Raw genomic sequence first — 12,500 nt, 5'->3', positions numbered from 1 at the left:
CGCTCACGCACTAACACAATACGTACGTAAGGAATACTTTTAATATATATATATATATATACTGTATGTATATATATATCTATATATATATATATATATATAAATAAAAAGAAATGTTCTTATAAGTGAAGAAACATACGCCTAGATTACGAGTTTTGTCGGTAAGGCTGTGCGGTGCTAACGCGTAGTTTTCCCTCAGCACTCACCACAGACAACGCTGGTATTATGGGTTTTTAGAAACCCGGCGTCAGCCGCAAAAAAGTGAGTATAGTGCAAAATTTAGCTCCACATCTCACCTCAATACCAGCGCTGCTTACGTTAGCGGTAAGCAGGTAAAACGTGCTCGTGCACGATTTCCCTATAGGAATCAATGGGCAGAGCCGGCTGAAAATAAACCTAACACCTTCAAAAAAGCAGCGTAAAGCTCCTAACGCAGCCCCATTGATTCCTATGGGGAAAAGGAAATTTATGCTTACCTGATAAATGTATTTCTTTATACGATATTGAAGAGTCCACGGATTTCATCCTTACTTATGGGATACGCCTCCTGGTCAGCAGGAAGGAGGCAAAGAGCACCACAGCAGAGCTGTATAATATAGCTCCTCCCTTCCCTCCCACTCCAGTCATTCGACCGAAAGTTAGGAAGAGAAAGGAAAAGTCAAAGGTGCAGAGGTGACTGAAGTTTAACAAAAAATAAAAACCTGTCTTAGAATTGACAGGGTGGGCTGTGGACTCAGTCATATCGTAAAAGAAATAAATTTATCAGGTAAGCATAAATTTCCTTTTCTTTTACAAGATATGACGAGTCCACGGATTTCATCCTTACTTATGGGATACAATACCAAAGCTAATGGACACGGATGAAAGGGAGGTACAAGACAGGAACCTAAACGGAAGGCACCACTGCTTGAAGAATCCCTTTCTCCCAAAAACAGCCTCGGGACGAGGCAAAAGTATCAATTTTGGAAAATTTGGAAAAAGTGTGACGAGACGACCAAGTTGCAGCCTTGCAAATCTGTTCAACAGAAGCATCATTTTTAAATGCCATGAGGAAGGCCACAGCCCTAGGTAGAATGAGCCGTAATTCTTCAGGAGGCTGCTGTCCAGCAGTCTCATATGCAATAACGGATGATACTCTTCAGCCAAAAAGAAGAGAGGTAGCCGTAGCTTTCTGGTCCCTACATTTTCCAGAAAAACAACAAATAATGAAGATGATTGACTAGAAAAAATCCCCAGCGTCAGCCCAATCCTGAAGGGGTTAACTTGTTAAAAAAACACCCCAATGTAACTCATGCAGCCCCATAAACAGGCCCAATAATGAAGGCAGTCCTCTAGAACCGTGCAGTAAAGCACACAGACATAGGTGAAGATATTCACTTTACAGAGGAAAATGACAGTCTTTTCTGAGATACTAGGTGTCACAGAAAGTAATAGACTGCACATACCTCAATGCTGAGTAACAGCATGACTTGTCCCACACTGCTAGAAGTCCTTCGTCTCCTCCAGGAATCTGTGGGAACAAAACTGGGTCTTAGAAAAAATTTGCTAAGACCATATTCAGCAGGGCAGCACACAGTCTAGGAGTCACAGAAACGAGCATATTTGAATCTGTACAGCTCCCCTTGCTTTACCCTTGAGTAAAATAGTACACACCGGTACCATTTAAAAATAATAAACTCTTGATTGAAGAATCTAAACTAACACCTCACTTTACCTCTTCCTATCACTAACACAGGTAAAGAGAATGACTGGAGTGGGAGGTAAGGGAGGAGCTATATATACAGCTCTGCTGTGGTGCTCTTTGCCTCCTCCTGCTGACCAGGAGGCGTAATCCCATAAGTAAGTATGAAATCCGTGGACTCGTCATATCTTGTAAAAGAAATACTTTTAATGTCTACACCTAACACCCTAACATGAACCCCGAGTCTAAACACCCCTAATCTTACACTCATTAACCCCTAATCCGCCACCCCCGACATCTCCGCAACCTACACTATATTATTAACCCCTAATCTGCCGCTCCGGACACCGCTGCCACCTACATTATACTTATGAACCCCTAATCTGCTGCCCCCAACATCGCCGAACCCTACATTATATTTATAAACCCCTAATCTGCCACCCCCAATGTCGCCGCAACCTACCTACACTTATTAACCCCTAATCTGCCACCCACAAAGCCGCCGCCACTATATTAAAGTTATTAACCCCTAAACCTAAGTCTTACCCTAACCCTAACACCCCCTAACTTAAATATAATTTAAATAAATCAAAATAAAATTACTATCATTAACTACATTATTCCTATTTAAAACTAAATACTTACCAATAAAATAACCCCTAAGATAGCTACAATATAACTAATAGTTACATTGTAGCTATCTTAGGATTTATTTTTATTTTACAGGCAACTTTGGATTTATTTTAACTAGGTAGAATAGTTATTAAATAGTAATTAACTATTTAATAACTACCTAGCTAAAATAAATACAAAAGTACCTGTAAAATAAATCCTCACCTAAGTTACAATTACACCTAACACTACACTATAATTAAATTAATTACCTAAACTAAATACAATTAAATACAATTAAAAAAAGGTATCTAAAGTACGAAAAAAAAAACCCCACTAAATTACAGAAAATAATAAAATAATTACAAGTTTTTAAACTAATTACACCTAATCTAATTCCCCTAATAAAATAAAAAAGCCCCCAAAATAATAAAAAGCCCTACCCTATACTAAATTACAAATAGCCCTTAAAAGGGCCTTTTGCGGGGCATTGCCCCAAAGTAATCAGCTCTATTACCTGTAAAAAAAAGTACAATACCCCCCTAACATTAAAACCCACCACCCACAAACCCAACCCTACTCTAAAACCCACCCAATCCCCCCTTAATAAAACCTAACACTAATCCCTTGAAGATCACCCTACCTTGAGAAGTCTTCACCTAGCCGGGCCAAAGTCCTCAACGAAGCTGGGCGAAGTGGTCCTCCAGACGGGTAGAAGTCTTCATCGAAGCCAGCCAGAAGAGGTCCTCCAGACGGGTAGAAGTCTTCATCCAGGCGGTATCTTCTATCTTCATCCATCCGGCGCAGAGCGGCTCCATCTTCAAGACATCCGACGCAGAGCATCCTCTTCCAACGAAGTACAACTGAAGAATGAAGGTTCCTTTAAATGACGTCATCCAAGATGGCGTCCCTTCAATTCCGATTGGCTAATAGAATTCTATCAGCCAATCGGAATTAAGGCAGAAAAAATCCTATTGGCTGATGCAATCAGCCAATAGGATTTAGCTTGCATTCTATTGGCTGATCCAATCAGCCAGTAGAATGCCAGCTCAATCCTATTGGCTGATTGGATCAGCCAATAGGATTTAACTTCAATTCTATTGGCTGATTGCATCAGCCAATAGGATTTTTTCTACCTTAATTCCGATTGGCTGATAGAATTCTATCAGCTAATCGGAATTGAAGGGATGCCATCTTGGATAACATCATTTAAAGGAACCTTCATTCTTCAGTTGGACTTCGTTGGAAGAGGATGCTCCACGTCGGATGTCTTGAAGATGGAGCCGCTCTGCGCCGGATGACTGAAGATAGAAGATACCGCCTGGATGAAGACTTTTGCCCGTCTGGAGGACCTCTTCTGGCCAGCTTCGATGAAGACTTCTGCCGTCTGGAGGACCACTTCACCCGGCTTCATTGAGGACTTCGGCCCGGCTGGGTGAAGACTTCTCAAGGTAGGGTGATCTTCAAGGGGTTAGTGTTAGGTTTTATTAAGGGGGGATTGGGTGGGTTTTAGAGTAGGGTTGGGTGTGTGGGTGGTGGGTTTTAATGTTGAGGGGGTATTGTACTTTTTTTTACAGGTAATAGAGCTGATTACTTTGGGGCAATGCCCCACAAAAGGCCCTTTTAAAGGCTATTTGTAATTTGGTATAGGGTAGGGCTTTTATTATTTTGGGGGATTTTTTATTTTATTATGGGGATAAGATTAGGTGTAATTAGTTTAAAAAACTTGTAACTATTTTATTATTTTCTGTAATTTAGTGTTTATTTGTTTTTCGTACTTTAGATAATTTTTTTAAATTATATTTAATTCTATTTAGTTTAGGTAATTAATTTAATTATAGTGTAGTGTTAGGTGCAATTGTAACTTAGGTTAGGTTTTATTTTACAGGTAAATTTGTCTTTATTTTAGCTAGGTAGTTAGTAAATAGTTAATAACTATTTAGTAACTATTCTACCTAGTTAAAATAAATACAAAGTTGCCTGTAAAATAAAAATAAACCCTAAGCTAGCTACAATGTAACTATTAGTTATATTGTGGCTAGCTTAGGGTTTATTTTACAGGTAAGTATTTAGTTTTAAATAGGAATAATTTAATTCATGTTAGTTATTTTATTTAGATTTATTTAAATTATATTTAAGTTAGGGGTGTTAAGGTTAGGGTTAGACTTAGGTTTAGGGGTTAATATGTTTAATATAGTTGCGGCGATGTTGGGGACGGCAGATTAGGGGTTAATAAATGTAGGTAGGTCGGCGATGTTAGGGACGGCAGATTAGGGGTTAATAAAATTTAAGTAGTGTTTGCGATGCGGGAGGGCAGCGATTTAGGGGTTAATATATTTTTATAGTGGCAGCGATGTCCGGTTCGGCAGATTAGGGGTTAAACTTTTTTTATTGTTTGCGATGTGGGGGGGGCCTCGGTTTAGGGGTTAATAGGTAGATTATGTGTGTTAGTGTACTTTTTAGCACTTTAGTTAAGAGTTTTATGCTACGGCGTTAGCCCATAAAACTCTTAACTACTGACTCACTTTTTGGAAGACTCGTAAAACCGGCATTATGCAAGTCCCATTGAAAATATCGGACACGCAATTTACGTAAGTGGATTTGCGGTATTATCGAGTCTGGCCAAAAAAGTGAGCGGTGAGCCTGTCATTTCAAGACTCGTAATACCAGCGTTAGGAAAAAAGCAGCGTTTGGACCTCTCAACGCTGCTTTTTAAGGCTAACGCAAGACTCGTAATCTCTCCGAGTGGAATTTCAAGAATTTTCTTTTTTTAAATATAAAAATTGATAATGCATGTTTCAAGGTATTTGATTGGAAATGTGTATGTGTGCACATGCATATTTACACATATAATCACATAAATACCCATGTATACACAATCACACATGAAGAGAAATCTCCAGCTTATAGTGAGCAAAGTGACTTTTATTTTTCACAGGGTCCAATACAGCAATATAGCAACGTTTCGGGCCTACAATAAGCCCTTTATCAAGCATGCTTGATAAAGGGCTTATTGTAGGCCAGAAACGTTGCTGTATTGCTGTATTGGACCCTGTGAAAAATAAAAGTCACTTTGCTCACTATAAGCTGGAGATTTCTCTTCATTTGGATCCATGTGGGCTTGGTAAGCCTTCTCCGTGCTCTGTGGGTAGTGAGTGCTGTGTTCATCCTTTGTTACACAATCACACACACACAATATATATATATATATATATATATATATATATATATATATATATACACACACACACACACACACACACAACAGGAAAAGCTGCTACTTCAAATGACAAAATAAAGGTAAAGAAGCAATTTGTAAACAATTTATTATATTTCAGGTAAAATGGACATTGTGAACATGTTAAAGAGGAGACATTTTTATGATGTCCCTTTAAATAAGTTTCACAATCCAAAATGCTTCCGTGTGAATTATAATTGTACTAGTATTACCTAGGTGACCACTCTAGTACCAAGATGGCTGAACTGTGTGCAGCAGTGTTTGTGTGTAATTGCCATGTGAAATAGTTGTTATTCCTGGTGTAGGCCCCATACTGGCTCTCCCGCTGGTGGCCGGTACCTGCTGCTGGTTTTCTCGTCTGAGAGTGCAGTCTTGCCTGAATGCATTCTCCTTGTCTCCTGAAAGGCTTGCCTCTGGGACACCTCTGCTGGGTAGTGTGTGGCAAATACCACAATATTAGTGCACGAGAAAATGAGGATGTTTGGACAATATCTGTAAAAAAACAAGGAAATTGTTTTGGTCAAGAAATCTTCTAGAGAAACATAGGAATACATCATTCTGTTTGTACTTTACAGTTTAGAAAACATTTAAGAAAAACTGTATTAAATAAGCATTTTACATTTTAGCACATTTTAAAAACAGATATTTTGATCAAGGCAACCTCTGTTAATGCTGCCTTTTTAATACTATATATAACCACTTCCTATATTATCCTCTTATTGCTGCATATAAATTATTTGTACAGCTTTTGTATACGCTTATACACACTCATATTGCTCTCTATTCTCCCTTATCCCTACTGCACACTACATAGGTTTAGGAACTGGACTGGGACAAAAAATAGGTCTGGGCATTTATATGAGGAGCAGCCCACATCAGTTAGACCTTTGTCAGCTAGGTAGCTATCATAGTGCAGAACTCTCATCCTGCAACACCTCTGCTTAACAGCCAGACAGGAATGTTCTTTCTGCTTTAACAAAATAGGCCGACTGTAAGAGCTTTCCTATTGTTATCCATTTTAGGAGACGGTGGGGCTTCTATATAACAGCAAGGCCCACATAAGATCCCGGTGTGCTTTATGGCCTAATAAAGCTGCTTAATTTTCCTATTATATGCCTCCATATAATTTGTAACTTTCATTACATAACATGTAATCCGATCCCCATCTCTATAGCTATTCAAGCACACAAAAGTTTGGTATCTTTAGCCATGTTTGTGCCTAAAACAGTTACCATATAAATTAGTCAAATGTACAGTAATTAATGACTGATCATTCATATTTCTCTCCCCATCTCAGGGCAAGATTACGAGTGGAGCGCTAACATTTGCGTGCAAATGATAAGGAATTTATTGTGGCTCTCTGCGCCGTCGGAAGTAGCGCGTGTATTATAAGTTGAAAGGTAAACGCGTTTGCTTGACTACGATTTAATTGAATGCGCGTTGGGAAAACGCAACTTCAGAGCTCTGGTTACTGTTATTGCAAATCAAAAAAGTTGTACAAAATGCATTTCAAATACATTTCAAAATACAGTTAACACTCATAATAACACTATCTAAGAAAAAATATTTTAAAAAATTGCAATAAAAAGTTATAAGGGCTGAAATATGTTATATATATATATATATATATATATATATATATATATTATATATATATATATGTGTGTGTGTGTACATATGTATTTATATGAGTATATATGTATTTACAGACATATACACATAAATACATATAGACATATATAAGTAATATGTGCATTGGAGCCCTTTGCAGTCAAGTAGCTGAAAACATGAAAAAAAAACATATTTATGCAATATTCATAATTTAATAAAGTGTTATACTGTGTATTTACTGTAAATATTTCACATTCCAATGATCTAAGTATTTTTAAAAAGATATTCCTACGAGTAAGGGTGTTAGCTTTTTTTCCCACTTTTGTGGGAAGTCTATGGGGGAATACATTAACACAGTCGCGATATTCAAAGCTCAGCTTTTTGCAGTGTCAGTGTAACGCGCAAGTGAAAACATTTTCCTTTTGACTTGTAATACGTGCGCTACTACACGTGCACAAAAAGCCGAAGTCTACGCGGAGTTCAGGTGCGAGCGGGAACGCAAACTACCGGACCACTTGTATTCTAGGCCCTCAGAGTGCAGAGATCTCTGTACAAATAAGTATACAGAATGATTTTTGAATCCCTGGTACCCCAGTTTTGTTATGGGCAGACCCCACAGTTTCCTCCCTTAAATGCATTAAGCCACTTTATCTCATAGAAATTAACAGCTCAATGGAAACAGGCACATCCTGCTGATCACTATTTCTGTTGCCATGGGAACAGAGTCACACTCATACCCCAGACCTCCACGTAAGAGAAGTGACTTTCTTCTCACATGGCTGCAGTTCACGTCACTCTTTGTATCAGCATTTTTACTGCTAACTGCCTGAAGCCCCTGGATAGCAAGTCGGACTCGTGATTGGCAGTGAAAAGGTAAACACGTGAAAGCCTATAAGACAATTGTGGAAAAGAACATATCAGAAACAAAATCTCATTTATTTGAAAAGAATTAAAATATTTCTGTGCAGTGGGTATAATAGGTCAAAACATCAGTGCATATCAGTTTTTGAACAGGAACATTTTGGCAATACACTTTTATTAACAAAAATTGATACTAGTAAAAGCTAGGTATCCTCGGAGAAAATGGTTATGGGGGAGGGGTTTAGGTGGAGGGCTTAAAGGAGGCCTCTTTCCAGTAATGAAACGGGCAGGAAGAAGCTCCCCGGGCCTCCCTCCCTAGATTTTATAAAAAGAAAAAACTATAAATATGCTTACATGATAATTTAATTTTGTCCCGTGGGAAAGAGTCCACAGCCGCATTCATTACTTTTGGGAATTCAGAACCTAGCCACCAGGAGAAGGCAAAGACACCCCAGCCAAAAGGGCTTAAATACCTCCCCCACATCCCTCATGCCCCCAGTCATTCTGCCGAGGAACAAGGAACAGTAGAAGAAATATCAGGGTGAAAAGTGCGGGAAGAACACAACTAAGACGCCCCACATAAAAAACGTGGCCATCATCAGGACGGCAGAGAAGATACTTGCTGAGAAGTAAAAAGCGGCCAGCAAGAGAACAGATTGCAAGAAGAAAACTCCCAACAGAGGGCACCCTCTAGGCAATTGAAGTCACCAGACCTACACACAGGGCTCCAAAAGGAGGAAGGCACATAACCTCAACGAGGCCCACTGCACCCCCAAGAGAGAGAGGTTACACCCAGAACCCGAAGGTGTATGGTAACCCTGGACCTTCTGTTGCAAGCCCAGGGAGCTAGCTACTATGCCAACCTAGATCCTGAAGATGACAACACATCTCAGAACCCACTCCCACCGGGACAGCTCAATCATCGGCAGATCTGAAACAGGGGGAACAGAAGAACCCCAACACCAGCCATCCCAAAAGAGCACAGGTGTGGAGACTCTTTCCCACGGAAGAAAATGAAATTATCAGGTAAGCATAATTTATGTTTTTCTTTCCTAATGGGAAAGAGTCCACAGCCACATTTATTACTTTTGGGAAAACCATACCCAAGCTTAAGAGGGACACTAAATGCCAAAACGGGAGGGTACAATAGGCGGCCCATTCTGAGAGCACCAAGCCTGAAACCACTACCCAACAAAAACCCCCCCGCTTCGTCCAAAAGCCGAGAAAACTTTAAAAAGGAAAGGCCCCAAGGATACTGACCACAGATAGTCCAGAGCCTAGCTAGAGACCGCAAAAATCGGACTCAAATGAGGCCAACAGTCCTCCAGGAGACACCGTCGCCCAACAGTTGGTTCCCCCACCGCTCAGCTCACCCCTCACTAAAGAGGGGAACACTAGCCTAAACTCCCCAAGTGGATAGGACAAGGAGAACCGAGTGGAAACCGAAAGGTCAACCACAATATCCATAAAAGGAAAACCCAAAATAGTGAGCCCAACTCACAAAGATCCAAATGGATCCTGAAAGACAAGGGGAGGCTACACCGGAGACCAAGCAGAAACCAGAGGTTTAGGAGCCGGGGCATCTAAACAGAGAAACCCTTCTCACAACATCATGCAAAGCACTGAAAGACAAACTGAAAACGGAGTCCTCAGATCATCAGAACTAAGAATACTAAAGTATTCAGACAAAAAAAGAAAGTGTAACAGACCCGGACGAAAAAACATGAGTCAAGAACACGCAGCCATCATCAGGACTGGCAGAGAAGAATACTTGCTGAGAAGTAAAAAGCGGCCAGCAAGAGAACAGATTGCAAAAGAAGAACTCCCAAACAGAGGGGCACCCTCTAGGCAATTGAAGTCACCAGACCTACACACAGGGCTCCAAAAGAGGAAGCACATAACCTCAACGAGGCCCACTGCACCCCCAAGAGAGAGAGGTACACCCAGAACCTTCTGTTTGGGCAAGCCCAGGGAGCTAGCTACTATGCCAACCTAGATCCTGAAGATGACAACACATCTCAGAACCCACTCCCATCCGGACAGCTCAAGCATCGTCAGATCTGAAACAGGGGGAACAGAAGAAACCCCAACACCAGCCATCCCAAAAGAGCACAGGTGTCAACCCGACTACCTTAGAAACAGACGACAAGGGCCGTAGACCGAAAGGAAATCTAACAAAAAGCTCACCATAGTCTCGACACGGAGACAGCAAGACTCCAGATGGAATGGAACAACCCAAGAGAAAAACACCACTCTCTGAAAGGTTAACTCTCAGTTCCAACCTCCTGAATCCAAGAGAATCCCTAGAAAAAGGGACCACACCTCCATAAGAAGGAGAATAAGCCCCCCACCCTAAGAAAAGGGGATGGGGCCCAAAAAGGCAGAGCACCTGCCCACAAGACACAAAGCCACAGGCTAAAGAAGAGATCAATCTCCAACGCAGATGAACTTGGAAGGAATCACCCCTAAGGGAATTAGCTTGCTAACACACATCCAATGTGCAATAGCTGCAGAAGAGACACTGCAAACCCATTTGCCTGCAGAGCAGTGAATCCATAAGGTTACCACAGCAAGCTGACCAAGGGAAACCGACCATAAAGTGCGTAAGTCCAGCCCAATGAGCATCAGCCCCAGATAACGAGATAACTGCCGCAAATCCCAATTCAAGGAAGAGACAACCCCTTGCCAAAGACCAATGCTCCATACCCAAGCTTAAGAGGACACTAAATGCCAAAACGGGAGGGTGACAATAGGCGCCCATTCTGAGAGCACCAAGCCTGAAACCACTACCCAACAAAAACCCCCGTTAAAAGTCGTACAACGACACTAGAGCCCATAGACTCTCAAACAGCCGCAGGACAACAAGCAAGGGGGATACCCCGAGGCCAAAATCACTCGAGCAAAGGCTGGTCTCTGCATCACCTCCATACAATCAAAGAATCTTAGAGAGAAAAGGACGCATAGCATCCCCAGCTCCGATCAGAGCCCAAGGAGACCACGCCCAGTGCCCCCAACATGGAACGACCATATCCCGAAGGGGAACCAAGGTCCCTAAAAGGAGACCCAACTCACATGGAGACAACAGAGGAAGTTCCAAAAGGGTCTCATAAAAAACAGCTAGACAGGTACATAGTCAATGTGCAATAGCTGCAGCTGGTCACAATCTGCAACCCATCCGCTGCAAGGCAGCTGAGCTACCCATTAAACTACTAGCTGCTGAGAACTAAGTCCAGAAGGACAATTCCCAGGGCCCTCAAAAGAAAAAAATGCCAAACCGCTCAACTCGCTGCAAGAGGGCACAAGCCCACCAACCCTCCACTAGATAGGAAGAAGCTCTAGGATCAGATAACCCCAGACACAAGAGAGAAAGACGGCAGCAGAACTCCACTGACCCAGTCATCCCAAATTGAAGGCTATAAGGACTGAGACAATCCTTCCTGCCTCACAGACCCACCAGTCCTCTAGAATGCTTAGTTGAATACAGAGGATAACATGAGCACTCAGCGCCTCTAACCGGACCAGCTAAGCAGAGCGGTGCCACGTGTCCGAACAGCTACCAGACAAAACTGAACCCAAACAGGACCAGCCTGCAATCCGGGTCCTAACCGTCAAGTAGCATAAATCCTCCCTCAGAGGGGGAAGAAGGAAAACAGACAGGACATCATATCGGATGAGAAATAAAATCCAAGGCAACCCGTAGGTTCCTGGCCCAAAAAGAAACAGGCCTAACGCAGGACCAGCCTAACGGAGCCTTGATCTTCCAAAAAACTGGAAAAGATCTCAATACATGGACAATCAGGTGATTACATCATCCCCCACATGTCTAATGAGGTGCGCCATTCGAAGAGCAGACTGAGTATTCCCGTATCCGATAGATAGGGTAGTTCAATAACTGAAAAAACATGTCTGAGTAACACACGAAGGCGAGCAATTCTGTAACGAAAAGCACAAAACTCAGGGACAGTCGCACCCGCAGGGAACTGTACAGTCCAAGGTGGAGTACCCAGGAAGGCACCACCCTGTCCTCAAACTCTATTCAATTTAGGAAATAAAGGTTCATCAGGCAATATGACCTCTGGAACCCCTGAATTCGCCAATAACTTCGCAATAACTTCGCAAATTCCTAAAACTAAAGTTGGGTTCCTCCGCAGCTGGAGGTTGAGAGGCAGCAGACTCCGACCCAGAAAGTTCATACTCTGAAGTCTCAGAAGAAATTCATCCTCGGATAACCCTATCAGTTAAATCCAAAATTTATTTGATGTACTCTGGGAAAGAGTGCAATATGTAACCTTTTGGTTGCGCTTAGCAAGGCGAGGTAAAGCATTAAGGCCGTAAACAACCCGCCGTCTGAACTGTAACGTCTGGAGAAAAAAAGACCCCCTCCAGATGGAGGATCCGCAATGCTACGGGAAAACTGCATGTGTATAGAAATAGCAATGTAGGGTACGCACCTCACTGGACGACAACTCCTCAGAGGTGGATAGCTCTGTGGTATCA

General features: G+C 41.8%; 1 protein-coding gene across 1 annotated transcript in view; it reads right to left on the bottom strand.

The window, feature by feature from the left end:
• The window catches only part of ADCY5 (adenylate cyclase 5), a 344,935-nt gene extending 338,971 nt beyond the window's left edge, over positions 1–5,964 (bottom strand). The window contains exon 1 of the mRNA XM_053698067.1: positions 5,871–5,964. The gene's annotated coding sequence lies outside the window, so the exon portion shown is untranslated. The remainder of the gene's footprint in view (positions 1–5,870) is intronic.
• Positions 5,965–12,500: the final 6,536 nt, after the last annotated feature.

This window comes from Bombina bombina, chromosome 1 (assembly GCF_027579735.1).
Source record: "Bombina bombina isolate aBomBom1 chromosome 1, aBomBom1.pri, whole genome shotgun sequence".
NCBI lineage: Eukaryota > Metazoa > Chordata > Amphibia > Anura > Bombinatoridae > Bombina > Bombina bombina.
Note: the sequence above shows the minus strand (reverse complement) of the source record. Positions and strands in the feature narration are given on the sequence as shown.